Below are 22,437 nucleotides of genomic sequence, written 5' to 3' on the forward strand. Positions count from 1 at the left end.
AGGGAATGATTTCAGCTAAAGAAATCACAAAATTGAACCCTAAATAACATCAATCAGATCAAACTTGGAAAAATCTAATTTTTAATCATAACTTGAATTGCAGTGTGCTGGAAGCTTACAAATGATTGGAGAACACTGCAATGATGTTTAGGAAGCTTTCTCAGGCCCTAGATTGAAGCCTAGGTTGTCGGAACAAATTTCTTCAAAAAGAAAGTCGCCGAAATTTTGTGTAGATCTTCAATCAAACTATAATATTCGGATTTTGTTTGATGGCTTGGAAGAAAAACAGTTAGAGATTATTTATACTAAGCTAGGTCGGTTATCATTTCAACTTCGATTTGGCTTCTGAAATCCGTCTTCAACGTTTTTGTTTTGTCTTCGGCAGCCTAGTTAGGGTATAAATTTTGACTACTGATTATATGAGAATTGAAGGTGAGGTAGAGACGTCCACGTTGGTGAAAGAATGGAGTGATAAGGTTGAGTAATGGCAGAGATAGACCTTCTAGAAGATTGATGTCATCGAGCGCGGCCTCCGACGTTCGCAAAGAAGACGAAAAAATTGGCATTGTTTTGTTTAAGAAAACATGTCGTTTCGTTTTATTGGTGATCGTGCAATTGGGTTAACATGGTTAGCGTCCCCATTAGTTGATTGGGTGTGGACCCGGGCGTGTGCTACTTGGTTACAACCGGCACGCATGGATTTTTTCTAGACGCTAGATGAAAATTCAACGTTGATCCGATGACCCTAAATCTTGCTGCAATATTTAAATATAATTTATACCACACATGATTATCAATTTATTTTTTTATTAAAAGGGTTATTTGAAATCAAACTTTTAACATTTTTTTGCATTTTTCTTCACCAAATTAATACACAAAAATATTTTTGACAACATATAAAAATTATGTTCATTTTATTTATTTTTGGACATTTTTAGGCATTTTGGGATATTTATCTAATTGTTATAAGCCATAAATTATACATAATTTATGTTTTACATCATAATTAAATTATTTAAACCCCTTTTGGGGTTAATTTTGGATAAAATAAATAAAATATTTTAACCTAAAAATATTTTTTATTTTTATTTAATTTTTCTAATTAGGGTTTAATTATCACAATAATTAAACCTAATTTGATTTTTAATCTCTTTTTGGGTTATTTTGAATTTAAATTTTCAAAATATTATTTTAATATTAATAATATTATCATAAATTGGAATATATTAAATTTTCATGCTTACAGAATGCCCCTTTCGAACCGAATTTGAATAAAATAAACTTCATTTTTTGAAAACGTGGGTTTGAGGTTTGAAAATCTTAAAATTTGTACCTAACATATAATAAGGTGGATGATAGAACCTGGATGACTACAAATACTGGGAACGAATTATAACAATGATTCATAGGTCAAATTGTTTATAAGATCATTTGTTGGTTGAATCTTGTTGGGGATAGACTTATCGCAATAGTCTCATGCATTTTGGGGAGTTGTCTTATCAACTGTATGTAAGACTTTCTTTAAGATACCTATCAATAAATGGGATTCTCCTAGGGAATAGTTATGAATCTCATGGGAAATAATGATAATAATTATTCTATGTCTATCAAGAGATGTAATTCGCTGCTATAGATGACTCTTGATCCTAGGTCTAGGAGTCTCGGTCCTAGGGTTAAAACTCTTTGTCTTAGGTCTCGATCCTAACTCAAGAATATTGGTCCTAGGTCTTAGTCCTAACTCAAGAATACCGATCATAGGTCTCGATCCTAATTTATTTTCTTTGGTCCTTGGTCTCGGTCCGGACCGAGGATGCTCGGTTGGATCTCTCGGTCCTAGACTAACAAGACTCGATCCTCAAGAACACAAATATCCAATTTTTAAAATTCATTTTTTTAGCTCTAATATTTTGGTCCAAAAGCTTGGGTATCTTCACAAAGCTCCAAGGAACATGTTTATGTAGGGATGTAAGCGGTTTGGTTCAGTAGATTTTTGACCAAAAAATCATTCAAACTCCTGGTGTCAGTTTTTCAAAATCTTCATCTATCGGTTGACTGTTAAATGTCTGTTTAGTTTGGTCGGTTATAAAATCGGTTCGGTCGGTTTACCAGTTTAATAGTTGAAAAAATAAAAAAATAAATATTTAAATATATAATATATTAAATAGAAAATAAATAAAATAATAATTTTTTATTATAATAAACTAAAAGAATTAAAAACTAATTAAAAAAGTTCTAACGAATAAAAATTTAATAAATTATGTAAAAAATATATTATTTACTTAAAAAAAATATATTAGAATATTAAATAAATCACAATAAGTTTAAAAAATAAAATAAAAACATCAAATATATAAAATAATAAATATGTGTCTTTCAAGATTGGAACCCTTAACTAAAAATAAGCAACATTTTTATCTTTATCATTAGACAAGAAAGATATATACTTTAAAAAAATATCAAAACACCTACATATATTGTCGATCGGTTTATCCGTCGGTTTTTTTATCTAAACCCCCAACCGAATTGGCCATGGTTGGTACATGAAATTATAAACCAATTAAAACTCCGTTCGATTTGGTTTTTTGGTTTTTTCGGTTTTGCTTACACCCCTATGTTGATCATCATCTCAATGTATCAATCGACCTAGATGTTGATCAAATTGTTCAAAACAGTTTGTGATCAAAATTTGATTTTTTAATTTTAAAGTTGTTTTGAAGTGAAAGGATCTATCCAATAGCTTTCTTATATCACATATACTTGATTGGTACCAAAACAAGAACACTGGCGGTTCGTTTTGACCAATTCAAGAAATCAAAATTTTCATTTTATTTTGAAAAATTTAATTTAGATGAAACATTATCGTGATGGATCAAAGGTGATCCAAATAGTTGACCAACATGTTTACAATTATGTTGGGAAGCTTTCTGAGCTGTGATTCAACCGAATTAACCCAAGAATAGCAAATTCGTTTTTTTTTATTTTTGAAATTTAAATTTGAGGTTTTGTTATTTAGGTTGATTTTCGGTTCTATCATATCCAGATAGTTTATAAATCATCTATGGATGGATTTTCAACCATAAAACATCATAAACAGCAAGCATGCAAGCTTATGCAATTTGAAATATAAAAATTTCAATTTCAAACTGTAAATATGAATTAAAAGGTGATTGGAACCTTACCAAGGATTTGAGAACACTCATTGATCCTTATGGAAGCTTTTTGGATGCTCAAATCCAAGCTTTGAGGCTTCAAACAGAAATTTTAAAAAATCTGAAAACTTCAAGCTGTAATAGCAGATTTTTGATTTTCTTTTCAATCTGAAGGGTATGAGTTAGTTCCTTAGCTTCAGAATTACTTAAGGAGTATTTATACTCGTCCTTAGTCGGTTGGGGGCGTCTAGTGGTCTGAAACAGCCAAAATCCATTAATGATTTTTTGTTGTTCTTGGTTAAAGTCGCCGGAATAGGGATGATTCGTCCCTATTTTGATAGGTAGAAATGATCACCATTGTAGGGTGATCATTTCAGGCTTTAAATGAGCCAAAATGGTGGACTAAAAGATGAGTTCAAAATAGAGAAGATATAACACGGTTCTCCAAGCTAATCCAGTCCGGCGTCGCGTTGGAAACGATGTTGGCTCATGAAACGACGTTGTTTCATGCGCGTTCAGCGTTCTGTTCTCGTTTCGTCCAGCGTCATTGGCGTTTGAGCAGTTTTGGCTAACAGGGTTGACGTCCCGTTAGTTGATTATGTGTTTCACGAGCGCGCTTTTCCTCAACTACAACCAGCTACACGGAGCACTCCTAGGAAATAGATGAAAATCCAACGCTCATCCGATTGTTGTAATTCCTACTGTAGCGAATCCTTCGAGTTTTGGTTGCACTCATGGGCGCTAAATGAAAATCCAACACTCATCCAATTGTTATAATTCCTACTGGTTTATATTTTTATTAAATCCTAAAAGGTTTATTATGGAAAATATTTTACCTATTTTTTTATTTTATATATTTGAAAATTTAAATAAATAATTCTTTTAGTTAAACTGAATACAAAATTCATTCTAAATTATTTATTTTTGTCACTTAATTTTTCAAATATTATTTTGAGATAATATGGTTATAACATCTATCCCAAATAATTTGCATTTTTGCCCTAATCATTAATTAACTTGATTAATTAGCAAAATAATTAATTATTTTAAATAGGTTTTTGGTTATAAGGTTAATTATTTTGATCTTATTAATTTAAAAATAATTTAAAATTATTATTTTAATATTATAAATTAGTGTGTCGATTTTTATTGCTTACAATAAACACATAAATTAATTTATTTTATCTTTTTAATTTAATTTATTATTTTCTTCTTTAATTCATAAATTGGACAAAAACTTACGTTTATCTACTTATTTTATTCATAATTTTTCGATTTATAATTTTAAGCCCACCCTTACTTGAATCCTACCTAGCTGCTCATATATATAAATAAATTAGGATACATCTTATACCAAGATCACTCTCATTTTAACATTTGTAATACTTTGAAAATTTTAACCCTGATTGTTAAATTAAATTTATAATGTTATATATATATAAATTATTTTTAACATTTTCACAGGAAAAATTATATACCTTACTTCTTTTTATCTAATTAAGAAAAATATGAAATAATTAATAAAATTCTAATAAATAAATATATATATATATATTTAAAAAATAAATAAAGAGAGAATAACTTTTAATGTTTTTCACAATTATGTTGATATATAATTGTTGAACTTTATATATATTATTCTTGAAATTCGGTAGTCAAATTTTTAATTCTCTGAAATTCAGTAGTTATTTATTTATAAATGTCACATATATAATAAGTTAACCACGTGTAAAATTGTTAAATCAAACATGGTTTTGTATAAATTTAAAAATAAAGATGGTCTCAATGTTATGGTCTGAAGAAAATGTCTGATATTCAATTGACCCAAGAAATCTAAACCCAAGAATGATAATCAATTTAACAATGGGGTCTTAGACTAATTTTATATATTTTAACAATGGGGTCTCTACCAATTTATGTTTAATCACCACAATATGGTGATTTAGCGTGTTTCTTATAATGATTAACGTTAATTTATACTATCAACTTTTGTAATTTGAGCTTCTACACCAAAACACTTAGATTGACCAAGTTTTTACATTTTTAATTTAAAACATTTAAATCTTTTTAATTTAAAACACTTAAATTCATATAGTCAACTTGATTTTTTTTCACAGATGCTTGAAGGTTAGAGTCTTGTTCCACTCGATACAGTTCTTCAAGTCGATGCCTCCATCGTCCTTCGGTTTGCAGAGAGCGGTCCATTTGACTTTCTTTCCTCCTCTTCCACTACTACCCCAGATAAAGTTTCTCATCAGCGTGTCGAGTTCCTTCATTACCTTCTTCGGAATGACCATTTGCTGCGCTCAATAGCCAACTATGCCCATAACCACGGTTTTGATAAGTTCGATCCTCCCTGCATAAGAAAGTTTTTTTGCTGCCCAGCCAGATATCGTGTTTTTTACCTTTTCAATCAGCCGCTTGCAGTGTGAGATCTCGATCTGCTTCGCAGTTAACGGAATTCCTATGTACCTTATGGGAAAGCTGCCTTCCTTGATGCCCATGATGTTGAAGATGTCCTGCTTTGTTTCGTCCTTCACGCCTCCATAAAATGCCACACTTTTGCTTTCATTAATAGTTAAACCTGTTACCTCAGAAAAGAACGTTAGTGCAGCCCTAATAGTTTTAATGGAATCAACGTCTGCGTGCGCTAGAATGAACAAATCGTCAGCAAAGCATAAATGTGTTACCTCCTCTACCTCACAGAATGGGTGAAAGATGTATGGACGATTCTTTCGGAACATCCTGAAGATGCTCTCAAAGATCGCCATGATAGCTACGAAAAGGTAAGAAGAGAGAGGGAGTCCCCTTGCCTTACCCCGTTTTCACCCTTGAAATAGCCTCTGTGAACTCCATTGACGCTAACAACAAAGCAGGATGATGAAACGCATTGCATAATCCAATCGATAAAAATCATAGGAAAAGCAGAAAACAACCAGAAAGTCTCGAATGGCTTCCCATCTAACAGAGTCGAAAGCTTTCTTGATATCTATTTTGAAAGCCACTCTCGGGGATATTTTCTTTTTCCCGTAGCCTTTTAATAGGCTCTGCATGAGAAGAATATTATGAAAGATTGTCCTACCGGGGATGAATGCAGATTGATTAAGATTTATTATTTTTCCTATTACATTTTTAAAACGTTTAGAAATGATTTTTGAAATTATTTTATAAATCACATTGCAACAGGAAATTGGTCTGAAATCTTGTACTTTCTCAGGTACCACAGTTTTGGGGATCAAGGTTAGGACCGCTGTATTCCATTGCTTTAACATCTTCCTATTTTTGAAAAACTCCAGAACCCCATCAGTAACATCTTTACCCACAACCGAACAATTATCTTTGAAGAACTGTGCATTAAACCCATCAGGACCCGGACTTTTATTCCCATCAATACTAAACAGAGCTTCTTTAACCTCAACCTTCGTGACCACCCTTATCAACTCGCCACTATCTTCTGTAGAGATTTTCCTATCAATAATTTGATACTAGGTATTCAGGTGACTTTGATGCTACTTTTTTGTACCCATAAGTTGTTTATAGAAATCAATAGCCAGATCTTGGACACCCTTTTGACCCTGAACATATTCACCATCATCATTCTTCAGCCTGTACACATTATTTCTCATGTTTCTAGCCTTGCATTTTCTGTAGAAGAAAGCTGTGTTTTTGTCGCCCAACGAAAGCCAGCTCTGTCTTGATTTCTGTCTAACAAAATTCTCTTCAAGCTGACTAAGTTTCCTGAAGTTTTCAAGCGCGTATCTTTCTGTTTGATTGAGTTGTTCATCACTATCATCCCTTAATAACTTTTTCTGAACCTCTTCCAGTTCTTCTCTAGCAGCCAGAACTCTATTGGAGATATTGCTGAACTTCTTCTTGGCAAAGCTTTGGAGATGATTATTCAGGAGCTTAAGCTTCTCAGAAACCCTGTACATGTTGGAACCTCTGACATCTGTTGACCATACGCTTTCGAGAATACCCTTGAATTTATCATTATCCATCCAGAAATTGAAAAATTTAAAGGGCCTTTTGAACCTTTTTTCCTTTTCCCAGAACAATTTAATCGGGCAGTGATCAGATATACCCGGATTCAAAACATGAAGTTGACTTCTCGGAAATTTGTTAATCCAGCTCTCATTTACCAGACATCTGTCAATTCTACTTTTTCTAATTTGCTCATTCCCTCTCGTAGAAGACCAAGTGAAGAAGTTCCCATAATTGGTAGGCTCGATACAACCAATATCTCTGATGCAGTCATTAAAGTCAATCATATCCCGAGTAATTTCAGATTCTGGGCTACGATCAGATTCGTTTCTGGTTACGTTGTAATCACCGAGGACAGCCCAAGATTTATCAATACCGATCCAGTTTCTAAGACAATTCCAGAGGAGTCTTCTGTCAGTGTTTGAGTTGCTACCATAGACAATAGCAAGATTAAACACGATTCTTGTGTTTCTGTCTTTGACCTCCACCAAGATTGCTTGATCATTCGAAAAGAGAGTCATCACCTCAACAACTTTGTTATCCCAAATAACCCAGATTCTGCCCGTTTTGTCATTTGAGTTGTGAATGATTTCCCTGCTACTATCAATACACAGTTTTCTAACCTTCTCAACGTTCCGACTTTTGACTTTTGTCTCAAGAATACCCATAATAGTGATCTTCTGATTCTCAATGATCCTCCTGATTTCTTTACATTTTAGAGGGTCATGAGTCCCCTTATGTTCCATGTCACTATATTCATGAATGAATATAAGTGTTGGGTTCTTAACTTTTCAGACTGTCCTGGACCTCTTCATCAGAGAAATCATAAGCATCACTTGCCTCACTATCCTCAATGGCTACAGTTTGATTACATGGAATACTATTGTCATTGAGTGAGAGTTGCCTCATGTAGATCTCATCTTCTCCCGTGATAGATTTAGTTGCATCTAGATCCAGGATCTTTCTACTTTGTCTTCGATTTTCTTCTTGTTCTGCTTTAGTAGGTCTTTTCTGACTTTGAACCTCTTCACTACTGGATTCATGTTTGTTATCGGTTTTAATTCGCCCCACTTCAGAACTAAGGCTCAATGCCTTATTCAAGACCAAATTGTCTTCTTCTGCACTTGATCTTTTGATTTCACAAAACCCAAGATTTCCTAGTCCATTCTCAAGAGATTCTTTATTACTTATTCCAAGATTCTCCTGTTCATCATTTCGAAAGATGGCTCTGAGCCCAAGGATCAGGCCATTTCGAATTTTGATGACATTGTTTTTTCGGTTCCTGCTTGCATTCCTAGAACTGTGAAGAGTAGACTCACGATCTACTAGAGTGCCTTCAGATCCAATTTTGCTTGTTTCATATGGGCCAAGTATTCCCCGTCCCATAGATCTTTGAATTTCAGAAACTTTAGAACTAGGACATGTAGTTACATCAAAACCAGTTTTTTGATCAGTATTGAGATCAGTGGAGTTAGGACCAACAATAGTATCATCCACAATAATAGGACTTGTTCCAGTATCAGGACCAATATAGTCGGGATCAGCAATGGTTGCACATTTTTCATCAAGACCTGTAGTAGCAAGTCCGGTAGCTTCAGTAGTTTCATGATCAACAAGTCCAAGATCAGACTTAATATGGTTAATATGGCTAGGAATAGTAGCTTTATGAGAAGCTCTAGGATCGGTGTGTCTATGTCCAACTTTATCAGGACCAATACCCTGACCAGGACTGACATTTTGAACAGGACCTATTCATGAGAAAACAGAATCCCTAGGACCGTTGCCCTGAACATGACCAATATGATCAACGTTAGTAGGGCCAGCTTGTACCCTTACCCACTTCATTCTTTTTCCTATCTTCTTCCTTACCCTTATATGTTCTTACTTTTGGTTGCCCATCTTATCATCCTCAGTGCGTTCATTAATGTTAAGTTCAGACCTGTTCACATTTCTCTCAACCTGAGCCTAGTTAGAGTCATTGATATCGCTTCCTTGAGTGTTGTTATTGGCCTTCCATTTTAGATTATTATTGACTGGACATTTATTCGTAGCGTGTGTGAAAGTGCTACACCATATGCATCGATTTGGTTTCCATTCGTATTGTACTCCAATGTCAAATAAATTTCCCAGTCTATCTTTAAGTTCAAGCTTGATTGGAAGAGAGCTACTTGGATGGATTTCGACACTAACTCTGGCCACAGATGCACGCTCGTAGCCTTCCATTGTTGGGTCAAACATAAGTGGTTTGCCTATAATGCTTGAAATATAGGCAAGATCCATCGGGTTGCACATGTGTGGTGGAACATTCTTGACATTCACCCAGATTTGTTCAAGTTCAGGCGGTCTATGATTAGTATTAAGTTCCTCGCTCCACTTGTACAACTTGAATCTTTTTCCCCTGATAAAAGTATATTCGCTCTCTATGATCGACTTTATTTCACTTCCATTCCTGAAGGATAGAAAGTAGAATCCATGATCATTTATTGTGATCCTCTAGACCAGAGGATTCCCACTAACCCATCAACGTTCTTTTAACCTCAGCAAATGGTGCCTTCATGTTGCCCATAAAATGACCAACTATGACAAACTCCCATGCCTTGACACATTTTTCTTCAATTTCTGGTGGGAGCTCAAACCGGTGCGGATGATCAAGTGTAATTACCTTTGGGAATAAAGTGTCTATCGTAATTTTCCCTTTTCTGGATCGCTCATGGCATTTCCATTCCACACCTTTCCTTCTTGCCAGGTTTTGTTTGGGTTGCTCATGATTGTGTAAACCTTTGTTTTATTACATTTCGAAATTTCCTTCATGGCGTCAACCGTCCACTTGATCACTTCATCATATTGGTCTTTGTTGAAGAGATTCAAATTCTTTAGATAGTGATGGTTGAACTGAGCATTCAACTGATCATTTCTTTCTTGGGGCATCGTAATCTCTTGTTTATTAATTTGGAAAAATAGCTTCTTCATCTGGTTTCTCAGTCCTGCCAAATTTGCTATTTCGTTTTTCCTTATTGACCACGTTGGACCAGTAGTAGGATACTTGTTATCAGCCTGAGTATTTTCTTTGCCATGAATTGCAGCAGTAGGAGGAGCTGAGGAGATGACTGTTTCAGGGATGCTATCTTTCTTAACTTGTTTGTTCTTTTCGGCCCATCTAACCCTTATATTTCCCACAAAACTATTGCCTTCAATTGTTCCGATCTTCTTTAGAATATCCCCTTTAGTGTTCTTCTCTTGTGTATCAGTTTTCCTCTTTTGAATGCTATCAATTGGCATTTCAGGATCCAGATTAACGAGTGGAGAAAACGCACCCAGGTTAAATATCTCAGGGTTAGCCTCGGGTATCACAGTTTCCTTGGGATTTACTTCAGCATTCTTCTTAGAACTTGAGTTATTTGCCTTCATGTTTTTCCTTTCTTTGATTTTTGATCCATTTTTACCCTTCTTAGCTGTTTTAGAATTATTCGATCCGGTTTCTTGATCGATCTTTTCAATTTCAGCACTTGTTTTGGAAGAATTATGCCTCTATGTTTTTGGTTTGATCTTTGTTGCCGATATCTTCTTCATGGACTTATGATATTCGAGGTCGCATATTATTGTTTCATCATAGTCAGTGCTATCGTTTGATTCCAAATCAACATCTATGCTTTGGTTCTTTTGATTTGGCCGGTGGCTCATAGCTTTGTTAGTAGATTTATTATCTTGGCGATTAGGACCGGTAGAAGGTGGATATGTGATGTCAGGACCGACATTTAAAGAGATAGGACCGGCATTAGAAGAGCTAGGACTGGCATTAGAAGTTCTAGGACCAGCATTTGAATAACTATGACCGGCGTTTGAGAGCTAGGACCGGCATTTGAAGAGCTAGGACCAGCATTTGAAGAGATATGACCAATGCCATGAGTAGTTTTAGTGTGTCTAGGACCGGCGTGTTCAGGATCAATGACTTGAATATTCATGTTATCCACCCTTGTTAGACCCAACTTTTTTGCAACCAAATTATCTTTTTCAGACCCAGCCAAGCGAAAACCGTTGGCTAACCCCATATTAGACCCGGCCAAGCGAAAACCGTTGGCTAACCCCTCATTAGACCCGGCCAAGCGAAAACCGTTGGCAAATTCTTCCAGTTTCATACATTCTTCACCTCTTATACCCTGACTTATATTCTGACCCAACTTATTTGTAGCTTCCATGAGATCCATACCCAGACCCAGATTGTCATTCATGATGTCATCAATCAACGAATCAATATAATTTCCAGCTAAGCTTTCACCATTGGCTATACCAATCAAGTTCAGTTCATCATCCTTTAGATTTGTATTATTAGGCTTTTCTAATTGAGCTGAATTTATTTCCATGAATAGCTCTAACTCAGATCCAATTTCTTCAGTGTTTCCAGATTTTGTTAGACTATGTCCTTTAACAGTTTCAGCTAGATGTGCAGGCTGTTTAGAAGATCCTGCAATTTTAGCCTCAGTTTCAGAATCCTGGGCGCATTTAGTGTCTTTGTCCAACCTTTTTCAAGCCTAGTACATAGTCTGGATATCTAACTTTCCATTTGATCCTTAGCAGGACAGGTAGACTTAGCATTCTGATCATTAATGGAACCCGAGACTTTTAGATTTGCAAGATTTCTCATTGTAGAACAAGACTCTGAAATTATATCCTTCTTTGGACCTAATGGACTCTGAACAGCTGATATCTCCAACCCTGTAGAGGCAATTTCAAAATGATCTATTTTGCCCAGTTTAGCATCCTTTTTAGCAGGACCGGTAAAATTTGTTTTCTGATCTTTATCTACACCTGAATTACCCAAACTGTCATGTTTTCCTGCTTCTGAAACTGACCCCGACCTTGTAATATTCTTTGAACCTATTAATTCTCGATCAACAGTCTTATTCAGCTCTGTCATACTTACCTCAATAGGAACACCAGTACCAACTTCAGTAGGATCATTCAAAACAGACATAAATCTCAGCATAATGTTTTTATCCGATTCAGAAACAGACCCCAATTTTGAGCTTTCAATAGGACCCAATAACCTGTACAATTTATGTCATTTTCCTGCATTACCTTAGAGACTTTTTGACAGATTATCTCCAACATTGGGACCGAATTTTCAGCACAAGCGACCCGGTTGTCATCAATTTCAATAAGACAAGATTTCAAATCCAATTTCCCAACAGAATGACCGGTCAGGTCTAGGGTACCAACCAACGACTCTAACGGTCCTTTCTGTGCAGCAAGTCCAGTAACAACAGAATTTTCTAGAATTAAAGTCTTATCATTTTTATATGCAGTACTGTCTTTTTCTATCAATTCAATCCTATCATTTCTATTATGAACATGCATATTGTTACAGTATGAATCCCCAATAAAACTATTCTCATGTAATTCATCAGCATGTGGAAAAGAGCTCATACCCGATGTTGTATTTGGCATAGAATCAATAGGCGCATCTTCTCCGTTGTTTACGACTTCATCCATGATTTCTGGCTTCTGCTTCCTGGGATTGTTAAGAGACCTGCGAGTTCGTCTATCAGACCTAGCCTTTCTACTTGTCGACGGCCCCTTCAGCACCTTCTTAGGATCATCAGGGCGGACTTGAAGGACGCCCCTTGCCCGAGTAACTACACTGGACGGGCGCGTACCAGTCATTAGAAAGATCAAGCGCAAACTGCCTAATCTTCAAAGGAGCCACAAAGGTTGGAATTCTGCAGAAAAGGGTGGGCGCAAACAACACGATTGGAAACCAATCGCACCGGAATAGGGGCTTGAAAATAATTGCTCAAACAAGAAAGGGTTTAAGCAATTTTGGACGGTCTGTAGCTATGAAAGCTTCCTCCAGACCAAACACTTGATTCAAACGGCGATAAAGAAGTTCAATGGAGACCTACCCGCGCCTCGCGGTGTGGTTTGATGTCCCGACCGAGGTCCGAACTAACCTGTAAACGAAAAGTGAGAAGAGGAGGGCGACCGACGCCGATTCGACGTCAAGTCTCTGCAGAAGGGGGTTTGACGAAATGCTCCGGTCAACGATAAGAGAAGATGACCGCGACCGTTCCTTGCACAACAGAACACATTCCAGAAGGCACACGACAACCGATCGAAGGTGCTGGAGGATAGAGGCCGACTTCCGATGTAGAAGCGCGGTCGCGGCGAGAATCCGTGTCGTTTGTGTTGTTCGTGTCAATCGTGCCGAATGTGCCGATCGTGCCGATCGTGCCGATCGTGCCGATCGTGCCGAAAACGACCTAAATATTCGATCTAGAAACTATAATCGTGATTTCTCTCGATTCCTCCGTTCAAATTGAAATTCCTTCGGTCAGATTGTAGGGGGGAAAGAGACGCACCTGCTGGAGAAATTTGAGATCATTCCGACGTCAAAAGCTCCGGCGGCGTTGATGTGCCGGTCGTGCCCGATGTGAGAAAAAAATCTCCAGAGAAAATTTCTCTCTCTAAGTGCGTTTTGTCATTATCTTCTCCTCATTTTGATATGATTGAAGGAGTCACACTTATTATCTTCTATCTATCTGTAATGTATAGATTAATAATAAGTCGTATAAAAAATGGTGTTTCTAAACATTTTTAACTACACCAATTTCTTGACTAGATACTCTCCCAGACTAATGTACCTCTCAAATACAATTTTAAAACTAACTTATTATTTTAAGACTAAATTAGAATACTATTCAAAGTTATTATGTTTATATTTATATATATTAATATTTAACATGTAACATTTTTATTAAATACATTCTAAATTTAATATATATATATATATATATATATATATATATATTTATATTTATATGTATAATTATTATTTAATTTAATATATAATTAATATAATAAATATTCAATTAATCATTTTTACAAATACTTACTTAGTATTAAATAATTTAAAACATTTTAACAAATATAATACAATAACTTAATAATAATTAAAATTTATTATAATTATCTTATTTTAAAATGATTGACAATTTTGTTAAAAGCATAGTTGATAACTCGTAAAGGAACCTAATTTATAAGAGGTGTAGCTGATAATGTGATATGAGATGTAGCATGATTTTTATATAAAAATTGGTATGTTTGGAACACTTAATTAAGAAAATAACAAGTTGATTGATTTTTAAATGTTTTATTTTAAAATATTTTAAGCCATCCCTTATGTCTGATAACGACAATTTTGGCGAACTATTGTGCTTCTTATTATCTTATTACTAAAGTATTTTAACTGTATAATTATGCTTGAAAAAAAATAAAATAAATTTAAATAAATAAAAATAAAATTTTAGATAAAATAAGTGAATAAAGGTAAGTTTTTTAATAATTAAATAAACAAACCAATAAATTATATTAAAAATTCACAAAAATAGAATGTAATGTAACATTTTTAACGTAAAATAAAAATACTAATAATTTTTTTTCTTATTGAACTTCAGCCAACCAATCTCTACATAAATCCGTATAATTCATATGTATTATTAAATAATTTATAATATCAAATTTGTAAGATGAGCTTGTACACCAAAACATTTAAGATTGACCGAGTTTTTACATTTTTAATTTAAATTATTTGCGGGTTATTTTTTTTTTTTTAAATACACATTATAAATATAATTCAATAATCATAAGTAATATAAGTGTTTAAAATTTTGGATTCTATACTAGAAAATATATTTGAAACGTAATTTTTGCGAATTTGAATAGTTTATAAAAATTTATATCAGGAATGAGGAGGGATGATTTGAATTTGAGAGAGAATTGTATTCGATGATCTGTTTGAAAAATTATAAATATTTAAATATAATTATTTTTAAAAAAAATATATAATCTATTGAGTGAAATGTGATTAGAAAATATATCAATTTGAAGAGGGCATTAGAGGGGAGGAGAAGAGTATGGTTGAAATCTTAGTTAATGCGAATTTCAAATGAAAAATATATATGCACAAAAAATTTAATAAAAAGAAAAGAAATAAATAAGGTAAAATCTCCAAATTAGATCTAGAGATATTTAAGAAATTATACCTATTTAAATGTGAGAGTTACTCATTTTTTATACTTATAAAAAAAATGATAGGTTTTATGTGGGAAATATATTCAATTTTTCTTCAAAATTTTAATACTTTATTTACAATTTGATAAATCAAAATAAAAAAGTCAAAATATAAATATGAGTGGATAGAAAAAGACAGTTTCTCAATTTATATCTATGAATATTTGAAATATCATAATTAAGAAAATAATAAATTAATTGATTTGTTTATGTTTTATTTAAAAGTATTTTAATGGCTATCGCAACCAATAATTGTTGTGTGTTATAATTTTTCCTATCATATTATAGCCTTATTTTAACTAACGAATATATATATATATATATATGAATATATATATATATATACTAGTGAAAAAAGGTAAAAAACGAGAGTAAAAATTCTCGGTTTTGACCGTATAACTTTCGGTATAAACTCATTACCGAAAGTTTAGGTAACTCTCACCATGTCTCGGTATTAACTCTTTCGTTAAAAATAATTGGGCGTTTACGGAGAGTTATCGTATAGTTTTCGTTTTAGATACCCGAGAGAAAACCAAAAGTTTTCTAATGAAATTTCGGTTTTTTTCTTCAAAGAGAAAACCGAAAGTTAATAGGAAAACTTTCGGTTTTCCCCTTTGAAGAAAAACCGAAAGTTAATTGGAAAACTTTTGGCTTTTCTTTAAAAGGAAAAACCGAAATTTTTCCTATTAACTTTCAATTTTTCTCTCGGGTATCTAAACCGAAAGATTTCCAATTAACTTTCAGTTTTTTCTTTTAAAGAAAAACCTAAAATTTTCCAATTAACTTTCGGTTTTTATTCAAAGGGAAAAACCGAAAGATATATGAAGAACTCTCGGTTTTTCCTTTTCAAGAAAAACTGAAAGATCCCATTTAACTTTCGGTTTTTCCCTATAAAATTTACAAAATAGCCCGATTGTTTTGTGGTCAACCGAAACTTGTTCAGTCAAACCAATATCAATTTATAAAACAAATGACATTCATAAAGCAAATGATCATTCCAAAATTCTAAACCATAAACCAATCATCCAGACAAAATGTTTTACATTAAAATTAAAACGTATTAATTCAATTCGAAACATACTAGAATTAGTTGGTGAGGGAAGGAGGAGGTGGTTGATACTGCCTCATAAACATTTCAAAACTCTCTAGTCTTACATTCAATTCTAACATTTCCTTCTCCTGTTTTGCACTTTCCCTATCCATTCTTAAAATCAATTCTACCTTTTCCTCTTGTATTTGATTAATCGTTTGAGTTTTTTCTTCATCCTTTTTTTTCAATTCCTCCAGTTCCATCGCCATTCTTTGATTCTCCTCAAACAATCGATCGATGGCTCGTTGAGAATTGTTGCCACTTCGAAGATCCTCATGAAAGTGTGTGGGTCGGATGCCTGATCCCATACCGAATACTCCCCAATGCTTTTGGCGTCCGAACACTCTCTCCGTCAACTCAAAGTCGGATATTTCTGGTTTGTTACTTATTACTTCCTCAATCTCACCCTGCACATTTGAAATAAATTTTCAGTTATATAATAAATAAACTTAGCTATAAGTAATTTATTTAGATTCAATTCACTTACAATTTTCTCTTGCGCTAGTTCGTCCGGGATGGGGGTTGGGTTTTCTTTGGTAGTTTTTGGGGTACGGGTCCTCTTGAACACTTCAACGACAAAGGGTGGTCATCCCATTTCAAGCGCCTGTTGAAATAAATTATTTATATAATTAATAACAATCTTTATACTAAGATATTACAAATAATGTACTTACCAACTCTTTTTCAACTTGTGCAAACGGTCTACTTCCCGTATGATGTGAGAATTTGAGCTTCTTTCTGTTAAAAATATTTGTACGACTGTTTTTCTAAAGTTGAAATAAAAAATAAAGTTTGAATAATTAATAGCATATTTTATTTGAATTATGAAACCGTACCTTAAATGTTTCTGTAAAGTAATAGTTTCGACACACAAACTCCCCATCATCTCGGTTGTAGTCTTATGGAGGATTGGCAAGTACCACGGCCTCGTCTCCTTGATGAATTCAGATATAATCTCTATTCAAATCCGAGTGTCATCTATCCCATATCTGTTTGGCGTGTGCCAATCCGGATCTTCGATAATCATGAATAGAACCTTCGGTACACTCGAACGGATCCTAAAAAATAAATTATTTAAATGTTATAAATGAGTATTGAATTATTAATTTGTAATTAAGTAATGATTACCGTCATAGCAATCCAAATCGAATCCAATTGATCAGCACGTAATGCATTCCACTTCAGGAGGCGGTGTGAGACGGCTGAGGGATCCCGCACAACCTACCCCAAATGTCTAGACCACATTGGTCTTCCATCGCCGACACCGCCGAGAGTCCCATCTATTGCTCTAAAAGTCACAGGAATCTTTGTCCCCGGTGGCCTCCTCGATAGCCCAATATTCTTGTTCTTCCCCCGTCTCTTACGGGAGGAAGATTCTTCAAAATTATCAAATTCATAATTAGATGTCAATCAATAAAAAAATCATCACTAAGTGTAAACATGTTACCTGTCGATGATGGGTCGGGAGTGGAACCATGCTCCTCCTCGTCATCCTCCTCGTGACCCTCGTCGTCAGCCTCATCGTCATCCCCCATATCAGCAAATGTACTCTCAACAAACTCTTTAGTCTCAACAGCATCATTATCCTCGTCTACCGGGGGAGTAGTAGCTATCGGCTCCAGAGCAGTAGGTGCTTGATCTCTAGAAGACAATTCTCGGAGCCTTAAGTTTTCTGATTGGGCAATTAAGTTTTGGTAGTTCTTTTCCAATTTGCTTGGTGTTTTCTTCATAGTCTTCCAAGTTTTTTTACGACCTTCAGACATTCTTAATCCACCATTAATATAAATGAGTGAATATTTGAAATAAAGTAGTAATAAGAATTAATATAAAGTAAAAAATATAAATCTACCTAATTAATTAATCTGGACTATATATTTGTAAACCGCGGTTTTATTTTTGTCACAATCTTCCAACCGGGTCGGGCTGACATATTAGGGGCGTAGAATACTTGTTTTTCTTGACTTGCCAATATATACGGGTTTTGACTTTGGGTTTTCAAAATTCGGTTTACATTTATACTTACGAAGCCATATTTATCCACTTTCACTCCTAGTTCTCCCGAGTGTGTATCAAACCACTTACACTTGAATAAGACAACTTGTTTGTGAGAAAAGTATTGTACTTCGATTATATCCGTTAAAACTCCGTAGTATGACATAGTTTCAGACCCATTGTACCCTTCAACAACCACCCCACTATTTTGAGTGGTCAAACCTTCGTCGTGTGTTTCTGTACAGAATTTGTATCTGTTTACTTTACACTAAACATACATAGACGAGTACATACGTGGACCTTCTCCTAAGATCTCGAGGTCTCTTAATATGTCGTTAATTTCTTCTAATTGAGCGACATATATATATACATTCCCGAAATGTAGTCGTTCAAATAAATATAAAGTTATTAGATATGGTTTATAATTTACTCACTCTATGCTTAAAATAGGTAGCAAACGTTTCTCCACGGGACTCGTTGTTATTGCAATACTGCATATAATCTCTACAAATAGATCGAATATTAAATAGCATACTCTTTAATGCTAATTAATAACAACAATATAGAATCTTACATGTAAAATGGTTCTGCTTCGGGACAATTTTTCAAAATGTATGAATGAGCTGTCACTCGATCGCTATAATCCAAGTTGTATATTTTTTCCGTTAGATAGGTCTTTCAACAATGAAAATATTGAAATGCCCGAGATTTCAGTTTGTGCATTTTCTTTGTCTTCTTCCTCCATATACCTGACACATAAAATAATACTCTCATTTACAAGATAACTCTCGCTTACAGAGGCTTCGGGATGGTTATTATTCCGCAAATATCTTTTCATTGTACCCATGTAATGTTCAAACGGATACATCCATACTGGACAGGTCCCCCAAGAAAAGCCTCAAATGACAAGTGAATCGGGAGATGCATCATGATGTCGAAGATTGACGGTGGAAAATCATTTCAAATTTGCAAAGTATCAATGTAATATCCATGTACAATTGTTTGAGGTCTGCTTGAATCAACTCTTATAAACACAACAACAGAAAGAACTAAGACAAATTTACTAACGCATCATACACATTATTTGGAAGTAATCCACGGGTTGCTAAAGGAATAAGATATTCCAACAAAATGTGACAATCATGACTCTTTAATCCCGAAATCTTTTTCTCTTTCAAATTTACACAACCGTCGATATTTGAGAAAAAACCATCAGGCAACTTGAGATCTTTCAAGAATTTACAAAGACGTTTTTTATTATCGGATGTTAAAGTAAAAAGCGCTTCTGGATAATGAACCACTCCTTCATCATTTATAGGATGTAACCATGATTTTATGCCTAACAGTTGTAAGTCTTTACGGGTTTTAGGATCATCCTTAGTCTTCTCTTTCACTTTCATTATTGTTCCTAACACGCTATCACAAATATTTTTCTCAATATGCATCACATCCAAATTATGTTTCAATAATAGTGATTTCCAATAAGGCAAACAGAAGAAAATGCTAAGTTTGTTCAAATTGTCTCCCCGCGTTTCATGATATATCTTGGTTTTCTTGCTCAGATCCGTACTAAGAATTATGTGTTCTAGGTCTCGTGCTTGCTCGTAAGTTTCTTTCCTTGTTAACAATTTAGAGGGCTCTTTGTAATCTGTTCGACCATCAAACGACTCTTTATCCCTTTTGTATTTGTGCTTTGGTGGAAGGAAGCGTCTATGACCCATGTAACATTGTTTGGAACCATAAACCAATCGAAGAGATACCGTGTCGTTGTTACAACAAGGACAAGCGAATTTCTCTTTCGTACTCCAGCCTGATAAATTCACGTAGGCGGGAAAGTCGTTAATGGTCCACAACAACGCCGCTCGCATGTTAAAGTATTGTCAGGTGTGTGCATCAAATGTTCTCTCACCAGTTTGCCACAGTTCAGTCAACTCGTCGATCAATGGTTGGAGAAATATGTCAATTGCATCTCCTAGACTATTTGGACCCGGAATTAACATAGATAGAATGAAATTGCTAGAATCCATGCAAGTAGTGGGTGACACATTATAAGCAACGAGAATAACCGGCCAAACACTGTATGACTTTTTTCCATTTGCAAATGGTTGAAACCCATCGCTTGATAAACTCAGTCTTACGTTTCGAGATTCCGACGTGAAATCTTTATAGTTTTTATCAAACGTTTTCCAAGTTAAGGAATTAGCGGGATGTCTCAAAGTATCATTATCAACTCTTCCTTCCTTATGCCATCTCATCATTGGAGCCGTTTTTGAGGACCTGTATAGTCTTTGCAGTCTTGGTATTAGAGGGAAATATCTCAACACCTTTTATGGAATGAATTTTCCATTTAGCTTCTCTCGAACTGTCCCACTAGTTTGGTCGACTTTCCATCTTGAAAGACCACAAACTCTACAAAAATCAATATTTTTGTCGTGCTTCCAAAATAGCATACAATTGTTCTTACATGCGTCTATCTTCTCACACTTAAGCCCAATATTAGTAATGAATTTTTTTACTTTCGTAGTAGGAGTTTGGCAATTGAGCGTCAATCGGTAATATGTAGTCTTAAAACAGACACAACAACATATCGAACGAATAATTTGTCCATTGACAGACATTCTTTATGTGAAGTAGTTTTAGTAGTGCTGATGATTTCGTTATTCGAGCACCTTCATATAATGGCCGTTTAGAATAATCAAGCAATTTATAAAATCTTTGTGCATCTTCAACAGGTTCATGGTTATTCGGGACATCATTAACGTTGGAGAACATATCGTTTATAAAATCGTGCATATAACGTTCTTCATTGAACTCTTCATTAACTGTATTATTCATCTCTGTTCTCGGATCGTTGAATTCCAGCACGACATCCTCCGACAGATCATCATCATCAAAGTCATCGGCATCGTCATCGACATCATCATTAACCACGTGAGTAGTACGTCTCTTTTCTCCATGACAATACATGTACTCATAATGAACATTTATTCCATAAATGATGAGGTGAGTCTTCACATCGTCTATTTCCAAAAAAGACGTGTTCAAGCATTTCATGCAAGGACATTTCACTATTTTTCGGGATGTACTCCTAACAGCAAACTTGAAAAATTTGTCAACACTTTCCTCATAATCTGGATGATCTCGACGTAAGGTCATCCGGCTTTTATCGGGTACTTCCATCTTTCTAATAAAACGGAAAAACAACCCGCATTATTATTTACTTAACTTTGTCTAAATTAATTAGGCTTACATAACTATAACAAAATCTCTACATAATCTATCATTATCCAAACGAAATTCCACCTAAACAAACAATAATAAAACTTAATCTAACATTATTTCATTCATACACAATTCATTCAAACATATAACAATTCTAACCTAAAATCAAATCTAATTCAAACCAAATCTAATCCAACATTATTTCAATCATACACATTTCAAACCAAATCTAAACTAAAAACAAAATCTAAATCAATAATAATCAATTCATTCAATACATGAATCTAATATTCATTTACAAACATAAATCTAACATAATCTAACATAAGTCAAACCTAAACTAACATCAATCAAACTTAAATCTAACAAAATCTAACATAAATCAAACCTAACATAAATCAAACTTAAATGTAACATGAAAATATAACATAAATCAAACATTAAACTAACATAACCATATAATAAACCAACAAAAACTAACCTTGCAGGAAAAGAGCGACAAAGACGAGCGGCGTCGTTTGTCAATGGCGTGGGAGACGGTGGATGTAGGTAGATCGAACAATAATAAACCTATTAATCAAACAATAAACTATTAATCAAAAAATAAAATCCAACAAAATTAACATAAACACATATACTTATTAATCAAACAATAATAAATCAAATCTAACATTAATCCAACAAAATCAACATAAACATATACTAAATCAATCCAATAATATAATCAATCCAAAACCAAATCCCAAAACATAATCCCAACAAAATAAAACACTAATATAAACCAACATAATCCTAAACATAATCCAACATAATCTAACAATAATATAAACCTAATCTAACAATAATCCAACTTAATTATTCCAAAACCAAATCCAAAAACCAAATCCAAAAACCAAATCCAAAACCAAATTCAAAAACCAATTCCAAAAACCTAAT

The sequence above is a fragment of the Impatiens glandulifera genome, chromosome 4, assembly GCF_907164915.1.
Source record: "Impatiens glandulifera chromosome 4, dImpGla2.1, whole genome shotgun sequence".
Taxonomy (NCBI): Eukaryota; Viridiplantae; Streptophyta; class Magnoliopsida; order Ericales; family Balsaminaceae; genus Impatiens; species Impatiens glandulifera.